This window comes from Chelonoidis abingdonii, chromosome 2 (assembly GCF_003597395.2).
Source record: "Chelonoidis abingdonii isolate Lonesome George chromosome 2, CheloAbing_2.0, whole genome shotgun sequence".
Classification (NCBI taxonomy): Eukaryota; Metazoa; Chordata; order Testudines; family Testudinidae; genus Chelonoidis; species Chelonoidis abingdonii.
Window position 1 is genome coordinate 179,841,238 of NC_133770.1, and position 20,592 is coordinate 179,861,829.

The 20,592-nt window shown below is 41.6% G+C and overlaps 2 long non-coding RNA genes across 3 annotated transcripts in view; one reads left to right on the forward strand and one right to left on the reverse strand.

The window, feature by feature from the left end:
• Positions 1-2,881: 2,881 nt before the first annotated feature.
• LOC116820530 (uncharacterized) lies at positions 2,882-20,205 on the reverse strand. Its single transcript, XR_004372639.2, has 3 exons — positions 20,144-20,205; positions 3,444-3,571; positions 2,882-3,235 (listed from the first exon to the last, which is right to left on the reverse strand). It is a non-coding gene; the product is annotated as an uncharacterized LOC116820530 (long non-coding RNA).
• The window catches only part of LOC116820529 (uncharacterized), a 78,751-nt gene continuing 77,123 nt past the window's right edge, over positions 18,965-20,592 (forward strand). Inside the window, exon 1 of one of the 2 annotated variants that reach the window (XR_004372638.2) lies at positions 18,965-20,090. This is a non-coding gene — a long non-coding RNA (uncharacterized LOC116820529). Of the gene's footprint in view, positions 20,091-20,157; positions 20,467-20,592 lie in introns of those variants that run through there. The other variant, XR_004372637.2, reaches the window with a different exon arrangement.

The following is a 20,592-nucleotide window of genomic DNA, read 5'->3' on the forward strand; positions in this document are numbered from 1 at the left end:
GTTAAGTCTTGGAGGTGTACGTTCTCAGATGGCTAGTCCCTCCTGCCACTGACCCCGCCACAACTCTATTTTTAGCACACTTTCAGCCATTTAGATACATCAGCTGGTCTGCCCCTATTCCCATATTGGTAAACCCAGTCCACATATACATACCTAACTTGACATCTAGATTGCTTCTTGAGAAACTCATTGTGATTTTTTCAGTGCAAATCCCTCTGTGAAATCCATGTCACTGTTCATGCCCCCCCTTCTTTTTTTTAAAGGCTGACACTAGAGCCAGTTTTAATTAACCAGGTATCTGAAATTTGTAGCCTCCTTTTGGCTGAAGGTAACATAAAATGGATATGCAAATTCTGTAACTTTAGAGGTATATACTGAATGCCTTCCCAGCAGGTTAAGAGGTATGTGCTGCATGTTATTCATTTAAAACTTACCCTTCTTAGACTGACACTGATTTTTAAATCCTGTGGTGGCCAGTCTTGTTCTGGATCACATTTCCTGCTCCCACAGATGCTAGTGACACCATATCACTACAGAACCTTACTACAGAATAGTGCTTGTGCCTAAGGGGTCAGGTAAATACTTGGTTGGATTTTGGTTTGCAAGGTCACTTTAAATCTCAAATGGTATAAAATACTAATATTAAAATTAAGCTCTGCAGAACCAATATGCAATGCTGAGGAGGAGCCGGAGGTCGGGATATATGTAGGTACCAGTGACATAGGGAAAGGTAGGAGAGATGTCCAGGAGGCCAAATTTAGGCTGCTAAGAGATTAAAGTCCAGGACTTCCATGGTATCATTCTTTGAAATGCTTTCAGTTCCACATGCAGGGCCAGTTAGATAGGCAGAACTGCATGGTCTCAATGCGTGGATGAGATAATGGTGTTGGGAGGAAGGATTTAGGTTTATTAGGAACTGGGGAACCTTTTGGGAAAGGAGGAGCCTATACAGGAAGGATTGGCTCCACCTATACCAAAGATGGAACCAGGTTGCTGGCATGTAAAATTAAAAAGGTCGCAAAGGAGTTTTTAAACTAAGGGTCGGGGGGAAGCCGACAGCTGCAGAGGACCACACACTTCAGACAGGCACATCCCTTAGGGGAGGATTTATTAAAGGAGATACTCTAGTAAAGAGGAAAGGATAGATGTTGATAAAGTACAGGTAGGAGCTGAAGAGAAAAAGTCAAATGAAAAAGAGTCCAATTCAATTACATCAGATGACGGCAGACAACTAAGTATTGACAACTTTTAAGAGTCCTTGTATACAGATGCAAAAAATTTAAACACTTGGATGGGTGTACTTGAGTGCTTGCTATTAAATGATAATATTGCTATATTAGGCATCACAGAAACTTGGACAAGGTAATACCTGGGCACAAAATGTATAAGAATGACAGAATAGATCACACTGGTGGGGGAGTAGTACTATATGTGAAAGAAAGCACAGAGTCAAATATAGTAAAAAATCTTAAATGAATCAAATTTTGTGGATAGAAATTCTTTGCTTGAATAATAAAAGTATAGCAGTAGGAATATACTACCAACCACCTGACCAGGATGGCGATGGTGACTGTGAAATGCTCAGGGAGATCAGAGAAGATACAAAAACAGAAAACACCATAATAAGGGAGGATTTCAACTATCCCCGTATTGACTGGGAACATGTCACTTCAGGATGGGATGCAGAGATAAAATTTGTAGACACCATTAATGACTGCTTTGTGGATCAGCTAGTCCTGGAATCCACAAGGGAGAGGCTATTCCCGGTTTAGTCCTAAGGGGCACACAGCATCTGGCCTAAGAGGTACATATAGCTGAACCGCTCGGTAATAGTGACCATAATTTAATTAAATTTAACATCCTTGTAGGGGGAAAAACAACAAAATAACCCACCACATTAGCATTTAACTTCAAAAGAGGGAATTACACAAAAATTAGGAAGTTAGGTAAACAGAAATTAAAAAGAACAGTCACAAGAGTGAAATGCCTGCAAGCTGTGTGGAAACTTTTAAAAAGCATCATAATAGAGGCTCAAACTATATGTATACCCCAAATATAAGTGCGGCCACTGGAAAATTGAGGTGCTAAAGGAGCACTCAAAGAAGACAAGGCCATTGCAGAGAAGCTAAATTAATTCTTCACATAAGTCTTCGCTGCAGAGAATGTGAGGGAGATTCTCCCACCTAAGTCATTCGTTTTAGGTGACAAATCTGAAGAACTGTTCCAGATTGAGGTGTCAGTAGAGGAACTTTTGGAACAAATTGATAAATTAAACAGTGATGAATCACCAGGACCAAATGTTATTCACTCAAGAGTTCTGAAGGAACTCATATATGCAAGTGGGTAACTACTAAACTGTGGTATGGAACCTATCACCAAATCAGCCTCTGTACCAGATGACAGCTAATGTAACAGCAAATTTTTAAAAAGTTTCCAGCGGTGATCCTAGCAATTGCAGGCCAGTAAGCCCAACTTCAGTACCAGCCAAACTGATTAAAACTATAATAAAGAACAGAATTATCAGGCACATACATTAACATGATATGTTGGCGAAGAGTCAACACTGCTTTTGTGAAGGGAAATCATGCCTCACCAACCTGTTAGAATTCTTTGAGGGGTCAACAAACGTGGACAAGGATGATCCAGTAAATATAGTGTACTTGGACTTTAAGAAAGCCTTTGACAAAGGCTCTTAAGCAAAATAGGCATAGGCAGTGACGGGATAAGAGGGAAGGTCCTCTCATGAATCAACAACTGGTCAAAAGATAAACAAAGGGTAGGAATAAATGGTCAGTTGTGAAGACCAAAAGTATAACGGGGTTCAAAAAAGAACTAGATAAGTTCATGGAGAATAGGTCCATCAATGGCTATTAATTAAGATGATCATGGATGCAACCCCATGCTCTGGGTGTCCCTAAGCCTCTGACTGCCAGAAGCTGGGACTGGACGAGAGGGGATAGATCACCTGATAATTGCCCTGTTCTGTTCATTCCCTCAGAAGCATCTGACACCAACAGGCCTTTATTGGAAGACAGGATACTGGCCTAGATGGACCATTGATCTGACCCACTATGACAGTTCTTATGTTCTTAACAACACACTGTTGTAAGAAGACAACACTTGCCTTTCTGTGTATTGGCCCTCTCCAGTTTGCAATGGGGCTCTATTGATGAGACATTAGTAACATAGTGCATCTTGGGTCATCATTCAGAGTCCAGATTTCCATAGTGGAATCCTGGAACAAAAACCAGACCCCGTAAGTTTTAAGTTAATAATCTATAGACTTTTCTGTTATTCAGAAGCATTCAGCTAACATTTTGCTCATGTTGTAGGATTTCTTTTTAAACCATTTGCATACAGCTCATGAATGTGTGTTATCTGGTATGTTTACTACCCAGTCTTTTTAACATTGTTGTGTGCACATTGACTTCTGCTCAACATACCAGAAAAGAGGATTCCTTTCACAGATAGCTGATTCCATCCTCTTCTTTTGCATAAAGGCAATAGCAAATACCCTGTTTTGCAGATCATTTCATTATCCTGTCTCCACATCCCTGACGTGTTCTGTCTCCTGTGAAATATAATTGAAGAAAACATTAATCAAATAAAAGCAGCAAAGAGTCCTGTGGCACCTTATAGACTAACAGATGTTTTGGAGCATGAGCTTTCGTCGACAAAGTGGGTATTCACCCACGAAAGCTCATGCTCCAAAAAGTCTGTTAGTCTATAAGGTGCCACAGGATTCTTTGCTGCTTTTACAGATGTGCACAGGCAGAGATCGTGGAAAAACAACATCGCTTGCCTCATAACCTAAGTCGTGCAGAATGCAATGCCATCCACAGCCTCAGAAACCACCCTGACATTACTAATGCCATTAACCACAGCCATCAGAAAAACCACCCTTGACATAATCATCAAGAGGCTGATAAAGGAGGTGCTGTTTCATCATGAACAGGTCCTGACTACCAAAAGGAGGCTGCCGACAACTCTCCAATACCAAATTCTACAGGCCACTTCCCTCAGATCCCACTGAGGAATACACTAAGAAACTGCACCATCTACTCAGGACACTCCCTACACTAACCGGAACAAATCAACATAACCTTAGAGCCCTCGACCAGGCTTATTCTATCTACTACCAAGATCCACAACTCTGGAAATCTGGGACATCCCCATCATCTCTCGGGCATTGGCACTCTCACTGAAGGACTGTCTGGTATATGTGGGGACTCTTACTCAAGACCCTATTGCCACCAGCACTCCCAGCTATCTCCGTGACACCACTGATTTCCTGAGGAACTACAATGCATTGGTCACCTCCCAGAAAACACCATCCTAGCCACCATGGATGTAGAGGCTCTCTACACAAACATCCCACACACAGATGGAATACAAGCTGTCAGGAACAGTATCCCTGATGATGCCAACAGCACAACTGGCTGCTGAGCTCTGTGCCTTTAATACTCACACACAACTATTTCAATTTGATGACATATATATCTCCAGATCAGTGGCACTGCTATGGGCACCCGCATGGCCCCACAATATGCCAATATTTTATGGCTGACCTGGAACAACGCTTCCTCAGCTCTCGTCCACTCACGCCCCTTCTCTACCTACGCTACATTGATGACATCTTCATCATCTGGACCCATGGGAAGGAGACTCTGGAAAATTCCACCACGATTTCAACAGCTTCCACCCACCATCAACCTCAGCCTGGACCATCTACTACACAGGAGGTCCACTTTCTAGACACCACGGTGCAAATAAGTGATGGTCACATTAACACCACCCTATATCGAAAACCTACCGACGCTATGCCTACCTTCATGCCTCCAGCTTCCATCCCGGGCACATCACACATCCATTGTCTACAGCCAAGCACTGAGGTACAACCGCATCTGCTCTAACCCCTCAGACAGAGAGACCAACACCTACAAAATCTCCACCAAGCATTCTCAAAACTACAATACCCGCACACGAGGAATAATAAGGAAACAGATCAACAGAGCCAGACGTGTACCCAGAAGCCTCCTACTGCAAGACAAACCCAAGAAAGAAACCAACAGGACTCCACTGGCCATCACATACAGCCCCCAGCTAAAACCCTCCAACGCATCATCAGGGATCTTACAACCCATCCTGGACAATGATCCCACACTTTCACAGGCCTTGGGTGCAGGCCAATCCTTGCCCACAGACAACCTGCCAACCTGAAACGTATTCTCACCAGCAACTGCACACCGCACCATAGTAACTCTAGCTCAGGAACCAATCCATGCAACAAACCTCGATGCCAACTCTGCCCACATATCTACACCGGCGACACCATCACAGGACCTAACCAGATCAGCCACACCCATCACCGGGTTCATTCACCTGGCACATCCACCAATGTAATATACGCCATCATATGCCAGCAATGCCCCTCTGCTATGTACATCGGCCAAACTGGACAGTCTCTACGGAAAAGGATAAATGGACACAAATCAGATATTAGGAATGGCAATATACAAAAACCTGTAGGAGAGAGCACTTCAACCTCCCTGGCCACACTATAGCAGACCTTAAGGTGGCCATCCTGCAGCAAAAAAAACTTCAGGACCAGACTTCAAAGAGAAACTGCTGAGCTTTCAATTCATCTGCAAATTTGACACCATCAGCTCAGGGTTGAACAAAGACTGTGAATGGCTTGCCAACTACAGAACCAGTTTCTCCTCCCTTGGTTTTCACACCTCAACTGCTAGAAACAGGCCTCATCCTCCCTGATTGAACTAACCTCGTTATCTCTAGCTTGCTTGCTATATATATATATATATATATACCTGCCCCTGGAAATTTCCACTACATTCATCTGACGAAGTGGGTATTCACCCACGAAAGCACATGATCCAAAATGTCTGTTAGTCTATAAGGTGCCACAGGATTCTCTGCTGCTTTTACAGATCCAGACTAACACGGCTACACCTCTGATATTAATCAAATATATATTTTAAAATGATGTTTTAAAAAGATTTATGTATCCTTTAAACTTGCGTCATTCATTCTTCTTTTAGGGGTTTCTCAAACCATCTCCTCATCAGATTACTTGTATCTTTAAAAGCCTTCTCTTTATTCTTTATGCTACTTTTTACATCTTGGCTTAAGCACATTGGCCTCTATAAGCCTTCCCCACCATTTAGGCTTAACTGGGAGGAATTTAACATGTTTTCTTTGTAATTGTTTCTCAAATATTTCCCTCTGTGGCAGATTTCAAAAACTATATAGTATTCTAAACAAAATTCCTTACATCATTATCACATTTAATCAAAGTCAGCCTTCCAGGAGTTACAAGAAGAGTAGATAATCTTCTTATTAACAACATTTGTCATTCTACAGTCTAAGATAGCAATAATCAAATCTCTCACTTTAGGACATCAGCTAATCACTGCAAGGGTCTGGAAGGATTTTTCCCTCCCTTATTTACCACTGATTGCCCAATTGGTTTTATGTATTAAGACATGAATTTTCACGTTTGGGTGACTATAGTTAGGCCTCTAGCTCTCATTTAGGTGTGTAAATAAGTGACTTAATTTTCAGAGGTACTTGGCACCCACTGGAATAATGCAAGTGCTCAACACCTGCAAATCAAGCCACTGTTTAGGTGTCTAACAAATAGGGAGTTGTGTGCCTAACTACTAGCACCTAAACTGGAAAATCTTGGCCTGCTTTTTTTCTTTTCTATTAGAGGTATAGGTCACTACCAGAAGCAGGTTGTCTTGTCTTGACAACAGACCAGTTGTTCAGACTCGTATGACAAATCCTGTATGTCTGCTTTCTCCAGTAAATTATGCCATTTGAGTAGTTTGAGTAAGAACTATGGTTTCTAAACTCTATGGCCAAATTTACTGAGCCTACCAGCTGCATATAATAATCTTCGGAAGTTCGAGAGCCGGGGAACACCTGTTCGGGCTTGGAGCTTCCGCCATGTGGGAAACACCTGCTGGGGCTTGGTGCTTTAGCCCTGCTCCAGCTGAAGCCATGAGCCCTGGCAGGTGTGCCCTATGGGGCTAAAGCCCTGAGACCCCCTCCCTGCTGGACAGAAGCTCCTACTCCACCACCCTGCTGTAAGGCAGAAGTACCGAGCTCCCTCTCTCCCAGTCTGGCAGGTGGGGAGGTAGGGCAGGGAGAGGCTCCAAGAGCCACACTTTGACTGTGAAAGAGCTGTATTTGGCTTGCAAGCCACAGTCTGGCCACCCCTGGTATATGGTCTGTCTTTTAACTTATTTATCATACTTGCCTCATTTCCTAGCATTCCAGAAAAGCCACAGTGTTGTAACCTTTTACATTTTGGAAGAAAATTGTCAATTCACAATTCATGAACATGAATTGTATCCTTATATCATGCTGTACCGATCCCCAAAGATATGTGAGGGCCCCTTAATTTTGTGAAGTTCCCATCATACAGAACTGTCCCGAGATAACCAGGGTGGGTGACAACCATAAGCCCTTTGACACCATAGATATACATACAAAGATAGTTTTGTAAAAATAGTTTTTACTGTGTTATCACTGTTACTAGCTGAATAATGACAGTCTCCAAGGATCAAAGTTCTAGCCTAAAATGATAATGATGAAAAAAATGACAAGATGCTACACATTCCCAAGTTTATAGGGGAAAAAAAGGCTTGCTTTTATATTGTACTTTGAGAAATAGTATGTGGCTATGTAATTAAAGACCTTGGCCCCAATTTACCACCAAGTCCGAATGATGCTTAAATATAGTATAGAGGAGTGGCCACAGGGAGCCAGTTCTGGCTCCCTAATTCAGACCCAGGCAATTGTAGTACAAGTTAGAGCCATTACCTTTCGCACATCCTTGTATATTAAGCTCCCCATCATTCCCCATCTATGGCCATATTTTAATAATATCTTACTTCTAGAAAGCATGTAACTCCAGTTCAGCAGTCTTTGGGCAAGTCTACACTACAGCCACTATAGTGGAACAGCTATGCCGCTGAAGCTTTACGCCATAGTGTTGGCACTTCACACATCAATGGAAGGGGTTTTTCCACTGCTGTAGTTAATCCACCTCCTTGAGAAGCAGTAGGTTGGTTGACAGAAGAATTCTTCCACAACCCAAACCAGTGGTCCCCAACGCGGTGCCCGTGGGCGCCATGGCGCCTGCTGGGGCATTTATGTGCGCCCGCCTAGTGCCCGGCAGGGGAGAGAAGCCGCGGCCCCGCACCAGGGACAGAGAACTCTGGGGCCCTCAGGGTGCGGGCACCGGTGTTCTCTGTCCCTGGCAGGCACCAGTGTTCTCTGTCCCTGGCAGGCACAGGGCTCCGGCTTCTCTCTGGCTTCTCCGGGGCTGCAGGCGCTGGTGTTCTCTGTCCCCAGCAGGCGCCGGGCTGCGGCTTGTCTCCAGCTTCGAAGCCTTGGCCCTGCCCCTGCTGGGGACAGAGAACTCCGGGGCTGTGGGTGCAGGTGTTCTCAGTCCCTGGCAGGCATGGGGCCGTGGCTTAAGCTAGAGAGAAGCCGCGGCCCCGTGCCTGCCGGGGACAGAGAACTCCAGGGCTGTAGGCTTCATTCTATGTTAAAGTAAGAATAATAAATATATTTGGATCAGCAATTCAACAATGTTTTACTTTTTAAAAATACATAAGATGAAACTGTTTATGATATTTATTTTGTAAAAACTCCTTAATTTTTCTTACAGGTAGATAAAAAAGAGCAAATTCACATGGCAAGGTGAAAGAATAATTGCCAAATAGTTTAATTAATACTTTTTACTTGTAAAATTACCCTTTTTATCTTATCGATTCATATATTATGTAATATTAAATATGATGTTTTCCATATTATTTAATGTACAAAATAAGCCTTGCAAAATTGTTGGCGCCTGCCATGCTGTTCTGAAAACATGAATGTGCTGCTGGCCACAAAAAGGTTGGGGACCACTGACCTAAACCACAGTCTGCCCCAGGGGTTAGGTTGAGCCCAGTACTGCGCTCAGGGAACGAAATTTTTCACAGTCCTGAGCAACACAGCTAGGTTGATCTAATTTATAAGCGTAGGCCAGGCTCTTATTGCATATGCTTCTGTCATTTGTGTACAAGTAATTTGGCTTTTCTCCTTTTTGTTTTACCTTCTTATCTGTTGCTGTCATCACTAGCCTAAAAACTGGCCAAGTAATCATGTCTAAAGGTAGTCATTGCTTACTCTTGTGCATTGAACTACTTCATACCTTTCCTAACCTACTTTATCTTAACTCCACAGTTGTCCCAGCTGTCTAAACTATCATTTTTGTCTGACTAGTACCAACAGGCTAACACCAGATCCTGCTGTAGCTCCTAGTTATAGGCAATATACTCTTATTTTCTTCTGTTAAGCTTGGTTTGGTAATTTTTTTTCATAATAATGAGGGACTAAGAACAGCAGGGTTAGTCAGGCTATGGTAGTCCAAGTAAGTACCATGTAAATTCCCTCCATATAGCTATTTCAGTCATCTTCAGTCTACACCTGAAACATCATTTGTAGATCCAGCCCCAAGACTTTCCTTAGCAAAGAGTGAAAATCAGGGTGAATTGTGTCAAACTGGGTGGTGGATCTGTGGGTTGGTTTGTTTTGTAAACAGTCATTTTTTTGAAGCAAGCTATGCTTTGAAAACAGTAGGCTGGAGTTTACACAGGTCTTTTGAGGTAAATCAATTGCAATTACAGGAAAAGCCACAACTCATATTTTCACATCACTTAGCAAACTATACACTACCTAAAACTGTATAACATCTCTCTCTGACATATGGCATCACCAGAATAAATACCATCATAAGACTAAATGTGGGGAAAAAAAAAGTAAAAGAACAGGCGGTAGGATAGCAATCAACATTGCATCTCTTTGTTAGCTTAGCTGCTGCTTGCTCTACATTTTCATGCTGTATTTAGTGTTCCTATTTTCTCCGCTTGGAGGATGTCAGCATCCTTCAGCAGGTGGTGTTTTTTTAACATGTGCATAACTCCCCAGTAGGGACTAGGATGAATTCATGAAATTCATTTGTGTTCTAAATCAGGCTTTGCATCCAGGTCTCGAGGCAAAAGTTCTAATCCATGGTGCCATCAAGCTCATTAACAATCTCCTCCTCTTCACCCATTGTCCCAGATTGCCACCTTTATACCATTTCTTTCAGCACATATAATTACAATAGGCGTCATTCTCAGTGCTTTTTTATTTTATATTGTATTTATAATAAATAACTCCATAGAACTATAATAATAACTGTGGAGTGACAATTTGTCACTAAAAGGGATTCTAAAGTTAATCTTCAACTGCATGAGAGAGAAATGAGACACAGTAACACAATCAGTATCATTAGTCAAGATCTCATGGGTCCACTCTTTGTTGAGAAGCGGGGGGGAGAACAAATAAAATGACCAACATAAACTGAATATGTACATTTGTCAACAATTTTTTTGTGAAAAAACATTTCTCTAGTAAGTTGTCATCTAATTCAAAACCAGCTGTTGAGATGATTTCACAAACAAGTGAAGGAGCCACAAAGGTTTATTTGTCAGATCATAAAAGGTCCCAAATAATTTTTTTTAAAGTGCTAGGAGTTCAGATTTTTTTTTGTTTCGAGATATTAGTCTTGAATTACTTCATCCTTAAATCTTTAAGCAACAGGTGCATGCAGTATTTAAACAGACTGATTCCGAGGTGGTGATTTGGAGTCTTGAGCAAAAGGCTCCAGTTAGTGCTCCATTATTTGAAAATATATGTTTAGAGTTCAAATTTCCAACTCTTTAATTGCATGCTATGTAGCATGTCAGGGATCATCTCACTCCGGTGTATTTGGTAGCCATATTTTTTTCCAGTTTCATTTCAGACAGAGCACAGTCCCTTTTGGCCAAAGAAGTAAATGAAAAAATGAATGATAAATATGGTTCCAGATTCTGATTAGGAAGGCCACCAGCTTCTGTATAGCTTCCCAGGGAGGAGCCAAGATCTAGAATTCCATTGAGAAAGAAGCTGAGGAGGATGAGGGAATGGACAAAATTTTGTATTCAGCATTATTTCCAGCTGTGAATTATCTATTTCAGATTTACCTAATTCCTAACATCCACAGATTGTTAGTACTAGAATTGTTTTTAAATTTCAAGTTTTCTTTCCCTGAAGGCATTTTATTTTTAAAATAAGAGTTCTAGAAACAGTCTATAAACTCTGGAGACAAATTTGTCTGTGGTGGAAACAGACACAAAACATGAGGCAAAGAGTGGTGTATCTCTCTTCATTGGGTGGCTCCCCTATTACTACTGAGGGTAAGGCCCACTGCTTTCCCTTTGCCATCATACTTGGAAGTTCCTTTCCTCACCTTTCTAAGGCTTCCCTTACCCCAAATCCTGTTAGCTGCTATCCTCTCCCCCTACTTTCAGATTCCCTACACTAGCTCCCCATGAAGGCTGCTGCCCTGCTTTTTTGTTCTCTTGCCTTGAGGCTTCCTATCTGCTGTCATGACTGCTGCCTCACTTCCCATTTCTCCACTCTTATGGCTGGTGGCCCCTATTTTCTGTTCTTCCTTCCTTCGTGGCTCCCTCTCAGCCTGCTTCCTCCACCTCTTCGGCTGACTGTTCTGGCTGTCCTTCCCCACATCTCTGTCTGCTCTCTTAGGGTATATCTACGCTGCAATTAGACACCCATGGTTGGCCTGTGCCAGCTGAGTCAGGCTAAGAGGCTGTTTAATTGAGGTGTAGACGTTTGGGTTTGGGCTGCAGCCTGAGCTCTGGGACCCTCCCACTTCATAGGGTCCTAAAGCCAGGGCTCCAGCCCGAGCCCGAACATCTACACTGCAGTTAAACAGCCCCCTGAGTCAAGCCCTGTGAACCCAAGTCAGCTAGCATGGGTCAGCTGTGGGTTTTTAATTGCAGTGCAGATATACCCTTAGAGCCCTGAGCTATAGATAGTTGTGGCATGAAGTTAAGAAAAGAAAAATATAGGCTGCAAAAATCAGGATACAGCCCCTAACCGTGAGATCTGTCAGACTGTAAATCAGTCTCCAAGGGAACTGGTTGAAGCTCCATAACTGAGACCATTTAAAACAAAACTGAACAAAGCACTGGAGAAGCTAGAGATTGCCTTAGTAAATAAAGGAAACACTGACTTTGGAACAGAAGTTCTTTTAGCTCACTTTAGTTATGGAACCAAACTGCTCATTGAAGCTGTATTCAACAGTTATTATTTTATTACTAGTTCTAGCCCCACCCCCAAATAAACCAAAGTTGGCTACACCCCTGATACTGCAAGGAACAATCTTGCAGCAGCCTCAGAGGATGAATAAAACGATACAAGTATTTTTCATTTCTTTAACCATCTATTATATCCAAGCACAGTGGGCAACTCATTAGCTGGATGTCTCTGCTTAAAGTTCTGTTCCTATTCTCATTGATGTCAGTGGTGCTGGATCAGGCCTTAAATGACTAGCAGTGAAATAGTTAATGTCAGCATGTAAATTGTCATTGCCAGGCTTCATAATCAGCACCCCACTTAAGCAAACAGGCTCTGGCTAAACACACAGCTCTCTTATAGTTTGTCTTCACTTGGAAATTTAAATATGAGTTTTACTAATCAGTTAGATATTGTGATGTTGACCAGTATAGCCTGGTCAATACAGACAAGAACAAGTCATGTTCACTATCAAATCAACTAGTTGTGGGTAAACCCTAACTTGGTTTATTTAAACATGATGACACGGCCTGGTGACAAGGTACATGATGACAATTCAGAAGAATTAAAAGAAGCAGAAGGTTCTGGATTCACCTCAGGCTGTACAGGCTATTTCTGAGTCTTATGTTGGTGATCAGGGAGATTGCTAGAGAATGTAAATGCCAAATAGCTATCATATAATTTTTCATATTACATTTTAAAAATCGATACTGGACATTAGGTAGATTATACATTTGAAAACATTGTTAGGAAATTCATTATGTCTAAAGGGACATTTCCAGATTCCCTTTTTTTTTTTTTAGATTATTAAAACTAATAATCCTATTCTAAGCCACTGTTGTTGGTTGTATAAAGTTATTCTTCTAAAGAGGGCAGTAATCGTTAGACTTATGGATATATAACTTGACCGGCTATCACTTTGGCCATTCCTTATCAGTGTATCTGGGACACAGTGTCCAATAGTTTATTGGACGTGTTAGTCTCAGAGACTGAGATACTCCAGAAAAGGCTCAGGACCATTACCTCATTAGTCATTGTTACCTCTGTCCAAATATGCACTGTATAGACGGCTCTTTTCTTTTCTCTTTTTTTTTTTCTAGTTCTTCACATGATTAGCTATTGTATGGTCAGGGCTAGACACCTGGCCAAATTCTGCTCAAGGCAGAACCTAAAGTATAGCTGTGGGGGAAAGAAGAACTTTATGCTACTTTTACACTCTCCCAATATTGGGCTATTTCAGCTCCTCAGACATTAGAGCAGTCTCAGAGGTGCTTTAATTTGCACTCAGCTTCAACAGGTCCCAGGGGGCTGTTCTGGCAGCCAGGGATTGTTGGAGAACAGTACTTGGACCTCTCTCCCAGCACGCTGTAACGAGGGCAAGGTGAGTGAGGCACTTGCCTCGGGCGCAGAAGGTGAGGGGCACAGAAAGTGTCTCCTTTGGCAGCAATTCAGCGGCAAGTCCTCCCCTCCAAGAGGGACTGAGGGACCCACCCCGAATTGGCACTGGTCGTCGGCAAGGGAGAGGGGCGGCACATCCAGCTCTTCAGCAGAAATTCAGCGGCGTGTCCCCCAGTTCCTCTCAAAGGGAAGGACCTGCTGCCAAGTTGCCGCTGAAGAATGGCAGCAATTGGGCAGCAGGTCCTTCCCTCTGAGAGGAACCCGCTGCCGAAAAGTCAGATGTGATGCCCCTGTCTCTTGCCTTGGGCTCAAAAATCCCTAGTTATGGGACTCCCAGTATACCCTCCAGGTTCTGGGCTGTGAGGGAAGAAGTGCCATAGAGCCCGTAACATTGTCTGAGTACTGCTAGAGGATTCCCTATACAAGAGGAGGAATCCTCAGCTGGCCAAGTAAGCCAGTTTTAAGACTGCTTTGCAGTGCTGGAATGACTCAAAGGAGAGTTAGTGAGGCCAAGGATATGGTCTTTAATATTAGATTTTTTTTTTGCATTTTGTTTGTGTTATGACTAAAATACCATATGTTGAAGATAACTTTCACATGATTTGCTGCTAATACTTTGTCCACTAAATGGAGGCAGTGTGGCTTAGTGGATAAAGCTAGGAGTGGCTTGGAAGTAACTATACCCAGCTCTCTCACTGGTTTGCTGAGTGAACTCGGGCAAGTCACTTTGCATCTAAGTGCCTCAGTTTCTCCATTTGTAAAATGCAGATAATGATACTTCCTTTGTAAACTGCTTTGAGATTTGAAAAGTGCTAGATAAGACCTAAGTGTTGTTATTTAAATAGTATTGTTTGTATGACTCTGGTTTTCTGTTGCTGAAATTAATAAGGCTTAGTTAAAAAAAATAACAAAATATTTATTGAACTTTTCACCATGTGTGCTGTCTGATTACTTTTTGCATGTTCCTATCTTGGACAATGAACACACATTAGTCGGTTGTACTTTTGTTTCTAGTCAATATAAGTTAGACTAGAATACTGCAGCTATGCAAAAACCAGAGTGCATGCTTGTTTGTTTTGGTTTTTTTAAAAAGACCTGGTTGAAATGTAAAGGAATTCAAGGAAGCATTTCTCTTGGTCTTATATTTTATAAAAGCTTATTTCTGAAAACTTCAATGGCTGGGTTCTCTAATCCTTCGAGTTCACTTTGCGCTGTTTAATTATGCCTCTGACTCCTGCAGGGGTGGCAGGTGGGAGCATGGTGGAACCCACAGTGCTCCAAGGCCTCTGCTGGTATCACCTTCGGTAGCAGAAGCTAAAGTAGGGCCCCAGCTGCTTTAACTTCCACTGAACCTGAAGTCAGATGGCCAAGGATCACTGGCTCCCTGTAGATGCCCCATCCGCTACATTAGAATGGAGCTTGAAAGTATTGTAAAGTCAGGGCCAACATTTTGGACCAAACTTGGCTCAACACTCTCCATTTAATGTGGTAAAATAGTTCAAGCTGGTGTGAGGAATGATTTATTAAGGAGTGATATGACTCCAAGTGGCGTGTTAAGGTTGAAAATACTAACATTTATGTGGCGAAGTAATTTCCAAGTTCTGTGGCCTAAGTAGAGAATACTGATAATATCTAATCAGAATAAAATTTCTGAGTTACTAGATAACCCTTATCTTCTTCTCTCAGTGCAAATGCTCATTTCAATCTCTTTGCTTCAAGACATCACAGCATCATTTAACTGTGGCCTTTATACAGTTACATATCCTGTTTTTCTGCTCTCTCTGAATAACTTGAATCAGCCTCTCTGATATTTAAACTGAGGGTGGGGCAAAGTTGTTCTTCCACTGGGATGGGAACAACTGGCTCTCATATCACCAAGAGTAGCTGCATCCCTGATGCTTTTAATCAAGTTAATAATGTAGGAAAGCCTGTAACAGACTTATTAATCAGTTGTTTATATATTTGTGGTATAGTTCATTGTATTTAACATTTGGATGTGCATGGTGCATTTTATATAGTGGGTAAAGACACGGTGCCTGCCTCTGAAGACCTTCCAGTCTGTCCTCAGTGTTGATGTCACGCAGAGGCGTAGCGAGTGCCCTCCGTACCCTCCGACCGGAGGGGACCTGCAAGGAAGGGGACCCCTAAATGTGGCAAAAAAAATGAATGCAACGGTGAAGATGATGGTGTTAATATTCATGAAGCGTTTGTTGGTTTTCTGAATGTTCATGATACAACTGGCGAGGGCTTATTGGAAGCGTTTCTTGAAAAGGCAAACAACTTAGGAATAGACATTGCTGACATGAGAGGCCAAGCTTATGATAACGGCGCAAATATGAGAGGAAAGAATAAAGGAGTTCAAGCCCGCATGCTAGAAATAAATGACCGTGCTTTGTATGTACCATGTGGAGCTCACACCTGGAATCTTGTGATCTCAGACGCTGCAAAGTCATCGAAATATGCCGTTGACTTTTTCGGTAAGGGGCCCCGGACATATGTTCAGAGGGGGCCACGTTCTTTGTTGCTATGGCCCTGATGTCATGCTTCATCAAAACGCAACCATTTACCTGGAAGTCCACATGCATGGTCCAAAATCAAAGGATGCTGCATTTTGTGAAGTTTTTTTTTGTTTTGAAAGCATGAGGTAAAATGAGAGAGCTTGAAAAGTAAATTATTCTAACTTCTCTCACTTTATGATAACCCAAAATCAGGTTTAATCTCTTGACTTGATAAAAACAGGCACTTTTGACTATTTCTGGAAATTTGGTGTTAGATTTTTTAGAGTTTTTAGATAGGGCTTATGCAAATTGGGGGAGGGATAGCTCAGTGGTTTGAGCATTGGCCTGCTAAACCCAGCACTGTGAGTTCAGCCCTTGAGGGGGCCATTTAGGGATCTGGGGCAAAAATCTCTCTGGGGATTGGTCCTGCTTTGAGCAGGGGGTTGGACTAGATGACCTCCTGAGGTCCCTTCCACCCAATATTCTATGCTTTGGCCTATGCAGGTGTCATAATACCTGCATACAGAACTGATCAGAAAACAGATGTTGGGTTTTTTGTTTATGAAATTTTTAACAAAATGCCCCTTCCCCCTTTTTTTGTTAAAAAAAATCTAAACTAGGAATTTTTTGACCCGCTGTATTTGCATAGGCTACTATAAGCATTAAAATCCTCTCATTTTTCCTATGAGAGCATTATAATAGCTGCATGGTCCAAACCGATATCTAATCCACCACAGTATACTAGATTTCAGGGTTTGCTGGATTGAATACAGTTGTTTGGGTGTAAATATATTATTCTGTTTTGTCTATCCCCTCAAGAAAACATCCATCTTTCAAGGTTGATTAAAGAGTCCATGATGTCTATAAAATTGAATAAGGATGGGACAGAGTTTTTATAGAGAGATGGTACAAGCCTCCACATGAGACTATCATAGAGATATTGGTCTCAGGTGAGTCATACAGAGGTTATACTGTCAGCACCAACTAAGAGTTTCCATACCAGGGTTTGCATCAATTTAACTAAACCAGTTTATCTAAACCTATGTAAATTTGTGTGTAAACAAGGCCTTAGATTACAAACTCTTATATTACAAATACTTTGGCCTCATCTGCATGCAGTTTTTTAATTGATTTAAATCAGTGCAACCTCTAGTGTAGCTGCAATTATATTTGTATAAAGTTGCTTATATTGGTATAACATATTTTGGTAAGTATACAGAAATAAATTATACATGCATAAGACACTTTATACTAGTGTAATTGCACCAATTGAATTATATTGGGTTTATAAACTGATGCAGTTAAATTAGTGCAACCCTCTATTGTACAGAAACTCTGTGTAGACGAGCCCTTTGGGCCAAAGACCATCTATAAATGTACAGTGCAGTGAAGACATCCCCAATGGAATCTCACTCCTGGTTATTGATGTCCACCTCAATCTGCAGAGAGCATGGAATAGTAGCTCTGAGAAGTGTGAACTGTTCCCATTCATCTCAATGGAGTGATAACTCAGATATCCCATTACGATCATTTAAATGTCTACAGTTAACTATTTCACTGCTAATCAAAGCACATATAAAAGGCGGTACCTGTTATTGTTTCCAATAATCAAGAAAGAACAAAGCAAAGATTAGTAGGACATCTGATCTCCCCTAAAGTGGAATCCAACCAAGCAAATCATGCAAGACTGTATTTTGAACAATCCACTGTGCATGTCATCTCATTTTGGCATCACAACTAGGTAAAGCTTGTTTTACGGGCTGAGTTTGGAAGAATACTACAATATGTACTTATCACAGACACATTTCTTCTACCATAGCTAGATAGTGCATTTGATGGTGGGGATAATGGTGCAGAATAAAGAGGTTCAGGGCACTTTAACACTGTTTCTCCATGATTTCCCATGTTGGTTTTGATAAAATATGAATCTTCCTTTAGAATTCTTATACATTCCAATGTTTGTTTTTTTAGCATAAACTAATATATTATTACAAGAGTCTCTGAATTTTAGTTACTGATCTGGAGGCAGTCTTAACTCTGTGTTAACAAAGTTTGAAATAATAATGCTTACCATGTATATATATACTGTTATATTTTCATGTCATTGTACATTTAACTGATTAAAATATCAGTTGTGTACATAAACCACTGTCCCAACTGTAATATATTAAGACTTCATTGTCATCTTCTGTCATTGTCATTATTGTCATCTTCTGATTACATGATTAGGTTTCACATTTGCACATTTACGAGGCTACCAGAACTCTTTCATAGAATTTCATTGTTTTATTTAGAGTTTGGGAAAGGATTCATAATTCCTTATGTAAACTATACTTAATTCTGTTGAAGCACATATAACAGACTCCTTTACACACACTTTTTGACCCACAATTTTAAAAAGCTTTTCAAGGAAGAATGACACAATAGAGAGCTTTATATATTACTGATATCTTACAAGTGAAGGGCTGCTTGTCACAAGATTTAATCACTGACTTCATAACACACACACACACACATGAAATTTAGCTTACCTTTCCTACTGAAATGTTTTCTTTGTGAGAACATGAAACTAAGTTTTAATGAACAGATGCAAGCGGTTTGTCTTCAGTCTAACTTTTTATTTTTTAAAACCTTTGATACTCCTTTTCAAATACTGCTCGTGTCCTATAAATAATTTCTAGCAAAAGTGATATTTGCTCTCTTAATTAAAAAAGATACTTCAAAAACGTTGCTTTACTAGTTTTAGTTTAAGAAATGTTATAAAAACCACTTCCTGAAAGAATGAACTGGTTCCGCATCTACTCCTTGTGGCATACTCCAGAAATATTCTTAATTTTTCTTTTTTCATAGACTTTTTTTTTTCAGTTGAGATTCCAGTGCAGAGGGTTGCCACGTGTTTCTATTTATTTATTCCTATGATCAGTCCCATAACTGTCAGCTCTTCCTGGCTTTTCAGGAAAATCCCTAAAATTTGTTTATAAATATCCTTCTACATCACCCTCTAATCTGCTGAAATCTCTCAGTTCTACTTTCATTTTGAAAACCATGAAAATGGCCACACATTCAAGCTGGAGCACTTCTGAACATTTGATGGGCTTGTTTTTGCATGACTGTAATTTTCTTAATCTTACCTTTGGTAAAATGGTATATGGGTCCTCTGTTCTGATGCTGCTTTTCTCATCGCTGCTCATTAATTTAATTTAATTTTGTTAGAGAGTATAACTGATTCTAGCAAGAAGCCAGGTATTCAAAGTTTATAATATTCAAACTTTGCACTAAATAACATGTTGGTCTCTACGTGTATGTGATGATGAGTTCTGGAACTTTTATTTCACCTTGGTCAGGTATAACCAATTCTGAATTTGAAAAAAAACCCATCGGTAATAGACTGTACAGTAATTTTTGATGGTGAAACGATATACCAGTTTAGTTCCTAAACTCAACAGCCTGAAGTACTGCATGCCAAACTAACTCTAAAAAAAGTGTTTTCAAACTGCTAGAAAAGAAAAAAAAAACACTACTCTGTTGTTTACAAGAAAAGAAGTTGATTCACCTCTCACCTAGTTTCTTTTTTGAGTGCTGATGTCTACAGACTCCATATGTGAAAACTTTTAAAAGCCTCAAACAGTATGTCTGTATATAAGGATGCAAGTCAGCTGCTGCCTTGGGCACATCGTGCCTATGGTTGGAAGCGTAGTGTACTAATGCTTGGAATGCTGCTGCACCATCAGCAGCAGGCTTAAGTGCAACAGGCAACATGGGCTTCTTCCTTTCCTAGTGATTAGACGGCCGGGCTGAATGCGTGGCACCTGGCTGACAATGGATTAAGCAGCAAGAGAGAGACACACACACACAGAGCGAGCCCTTCAGCGAAGATACTGCACCGTCTGCATCCCTGACGCTTTATCAGCCACCAGCACTCAACTGCTCTGCGCAGCAGCAGCGTTTCCTCCTTACCACTGGATCTCTGTAATGGAGGGGAGCAGCAGCCAGATGGTACATTACTAGTTAGATCCTTTCTAGTCTGGTAACTCCCCCCCATCGCGCACCTCTCACTTGCTAGAGAAGTTGCCTGTTCTCTCTTGATGTGAATCACCTCCGATTAGAGGGGACCGCGGCTCTTTAGTTAGGAATTGCCAGCTCGCAAAACTTTCTAGGCAGGAAGCTGGCTCCACGCAACTGGGGTGGAGGAGGAGGAGAGAAAAAAAAAAAGTTTCGCTCACTTCTCTCCTTGGCGGAGCCCCTCCCCGCTCCGAGGGGAGAGCTAGAGATGCTGCTACTTGCAACAGGCTGCTATAGTAGCAGCGGCAGCCCGAGTAACACGTCCCCAGGAGACTAGCAGGAGCAACACGTGATGTGTCTACTTATCAGGGTGAGAGGGAGCGAGGCACAGCCGCGAGTGTGTGTGTGCGCGCGCGGGGGAGAGGGGGAGTGTGCGCGAGGGAGGGGGGCGCCCGCACAGCACCGCTGCAGAGGTGGAGGGGTCCCTAACTGTGCC